Source organism: Mastomys coucha, unplaced genomic scaffold, assembly GCF_008632895.1.
Source record: "Mastomys coucha isolate ucsf_1 unplaced genomic scaffold, UCSF_Mcou_1 pScaffold21, whole genome shotgun sequence".
Lineage (NCBI taxonomy): Eukaryota > Metazoa > Chordata > Mammalia > Rodentia > Muridae > Mastomys > Mastomys coucha.
Window position 1 is genome coordinate 192,245,173 of NW_022196904.1, and position 3,567 is coordinate 192,248,739.

Below are 3,567 nucleotides of genomic sequence, written 5' to 3' on the forward strand. Positions count from 1 at the left end.
ATCCTGGGCTTGTTAGATCACCTGGGAGTGTGGCTTTCTCTGTGTGTTGTGGGACTGGCTGCAGAGGTCTGCTCAGAACACTAACCCAGACAGACCAGAAGGAAACAGAGTCACTGGGCTGGTGGAGTTCCTGTGTGCCTGGTCCTGCTGGTCCCAGTTACTCCCAGTGTTGGGACAGATGTTGGTTCCTGCTCACCTCTGATCCTGGGTGTGTCAGAGCTCCTGGGAGTGAAGCTTCCTCTGGGTGTTGTGGGACTGGCTGCAGAGCTTGCACCCAACATCTGCTCTGGACCCCAGCCCAGACAGACCTGAAGGAACCCAGGTCACTGGGCTGGCGGAGTTCCTGTGTGCGTAGTCCTGATGGTCCTAGCTACTCGATTTACTTATTTTTTATATGTAAGTACACTGTACCTGTTTTTCAGACACACCAGAAGAGGGCATCTGACCTCATTACAGATGGTTGTGAGCCACCATGTGGTTGCTGGAGTTTGAACTCAGGACCTTCAGAAGAACATTCAGTGCACTTAACCACTGAGCCATCTCTCCAGCCCTGACTTTGTCATTCTACATGGTATAAGTACATCAAATATCTTATTATGTCTTGTAGGACTATAGAATTATCAATTAAAACAAAAGTACAGAAAATTAAAAATAAAATTATATAAAATATTATTTAGAAATAAACAATATGGGGTTAGGAGTTGATAACAAAAACATCAGATTCACTTTATTATTTTATATTTTACATATATTTAATTTTCTATTAAAAATAAGGCAGAAGAGGGGTGACTAAGATGCCATATATCAGCACCCAGAGCAGTGGCTGGCAGATAGTATAACCCTAAAACCATTAGCAATTGGAAAACATAACAGGGATAGTTTGTGAAACCCTGGAAGCCCTCAGAGGTGTGATGCTTTGTGCCTCCTCAGACTCTTGATTCTGCAGTCAAACCCTAAAGGTTGACTTGAGGAAGACTTCAGTGAACTCTTGTTTTCAATGAGGGACCATGTGCCTGCAGATATGGAGGTACCAGGGGACTCTTGGTCAAAAATAGTAGAAACCTAGCAGAATGGTGGGTAGCCCATGACTCCACCTGGTGAGGAAAGACTTGATGTTTCTGGGCCCATCCTGGGTGATTTTGCAAGGAGTTGGAGGCCCTGTATGAACAGTCATGGAAGTACCAGGTTTATTTATTTATGTTAATTAGTATGTTATTTATGTTAATTCTTATATATATACAGACTGATGAGAGTTATAGAAAGACAGGTGGCTTATTTTGACTCACAGAAAGGTAAAAATGTTCTGAACTAGCTGGAAAGGTTTTCTAGTGCTCAACCTGTCAGCTTTCTATGGGAAGAGACTTAATGCTGCCTTCTGCATAAGGTCCTTTAAACCTAGTGTATCCAGCTACTTGATCCCTAAGTACAACTCAGGGGTCACAGAACACAGCCCCCCTCTTCTCCTGAGCAAATATTGTTAAACAGTTGTTTTTAACTTCTGGAGAACATGCAGGTGTTGACTAGCTCCACAACAGATTTCTGAGGGCAAGTCCTTAACAAACCTTGGGCTTCCAAAACATGTTGTTTTTCAAGGGGGATGAGTGAGGCTTTTGCTCCCTCCCTCTGCTTCCCACCAGTTCCAATTAGAGACATACAAGACCACCGTGTCTCTATCCAGCATGAAAAATGCTTGCAACACGTCTTGATGATGCTTGAGATTCACAGAATGGATCAAAGATAGGTCCAAAAGATAAATATAGACATAAAGATATAGATTTAGGTCTACTTTTTTCATCACTATGAGGGTATTCGACAGAAGTGGCTTACTAGAGAAAAGGTTTAGATTGGCTTATGGCTTCAGGGGAGTTTCAGCTCATCATGCAGAGAAGGCACAGCAGCAGGATCTGCTTAATCAGTGCTGTTGGTGGAAGTGTGTGGCTCCTCACATGGAGGCTGGGTGGGAAAGCAATAGGACTGGAAGAAAACCCAAACTAGAACCCTCAAGGGCCTATCTTCAGTGACTCAGCTACACAATCACAAGCTCTTAAAATAGAACCACCAACTGGAGACCAGGTGTTGAAACACATGAGCCATGGGGACATTTCATGCACAAACTATTAACAATGGTCAAGGCCAGTTGATGTGTATTTCTGTTTTGACCAGCTCATGCAGAGATTGCCAGTCTTTCCAATTACCCTCTTCCTGTCAATCCAAGAAGAGGAAGGGACCTCCTGAAAAACAAGCAGATTTGACTGGTGGGGCTGGCTGCTTGGAGGACACCCTCTTTGAGCTCCAGATATGGGATGGGAAATACCAAAAAGAAAGAAGGACCCAGCTATCACCATGTGGTCAGCCCAACTCCATGTATTCCCTTCCAACCTCTAGGCTTTCCCACATTCTTCAAAATATCCTTGCCATCTCTATTCAGTCCTTGACAGTCTCTCAACTTAATAATTCTCCTCTTTGCCTCAAAAACATAGTCTAATACCCAGACCAACACTGAGGGTCTCACACTCCTCTTCTACTTCACCCAGTCATCTGTCTGTCAAAACTCCAGAAGTGAAAACTTAAGGTTCTTAGGAAAGTCAGTGGTGTTGGATGGCGTTTTGCTGGGGCAAACGCATGAAGGAATGTTTCTCTGAAGAGGACACAGGTGTCAGGCTAAGGGAGACTCATGAAGGAATGTTTCACTGAAGCAGACACAGGTGAAAGGGTGTTGTACTAAAGCAAGCACTCAAAAGGACAAGTGATAAAGGATTCTTTGCTAATGACACACATGTATTGGTCCACCTTACATTGCATAGTTGAGCTCCATTTGCCAGGACTCCATAGAGAGAAACACACCAAAAAAACTTCTGGTGGTGTGCTGCAGCTTCTTGCCACTTTTGTGGACTGGGGCTGATTGGCAGAGTGATGTCAGCTGAGACAGACTCACTTGCTGAGGCAGGACCTGTGGAAGACACATGATGTTTGGGGGGCATATATAAAGGACTATGGACAATGACAGAAACTGGGCCTGGCTTGCTTACATAGCTAAACACTTTTTGGTCTCACGTATTCGCTGATCTTTGCAGAACTTCTCCTAGTGTTCCTGTTGGCCCTGGTCCCTCCTGCTGACTCATGCTGAGGCCTGGCTGTCTCTGCTAGGTCATGCCACCATTGCTACTATCCTGACACTACTGAATTGGACTGCTGATATATCCGTGAAGTGTTTGCAAGTGGATCAAGCTGCTGCTGCTGACCTATGAACTGAACTGCTGATTTCCTGACAATGCAGATAGGATTTGCTCCAAAGAACCATTTCTAAACAGGTACACTTTCCCTGTATCCTTTCTTTTCCACCTCCTCTGGTGGGTAAAAAGGGAGGTTAGAAGGATTTAAGAACCATCATTAAGCCTTTGGCCAGGAGACCCAGTCGGCCACGCTCGGCTCTTCCTTTCCGATCCGCCATCGTGGGTGGAGCCGCCGCCACGATGCAGATTTTTGTGAAGACCCTTAAGGGGAAGACCATCACGCTCGAGGTTGAACCCTCGGACACTATAGAAAATGTAAAGGCCAAGATCCAGG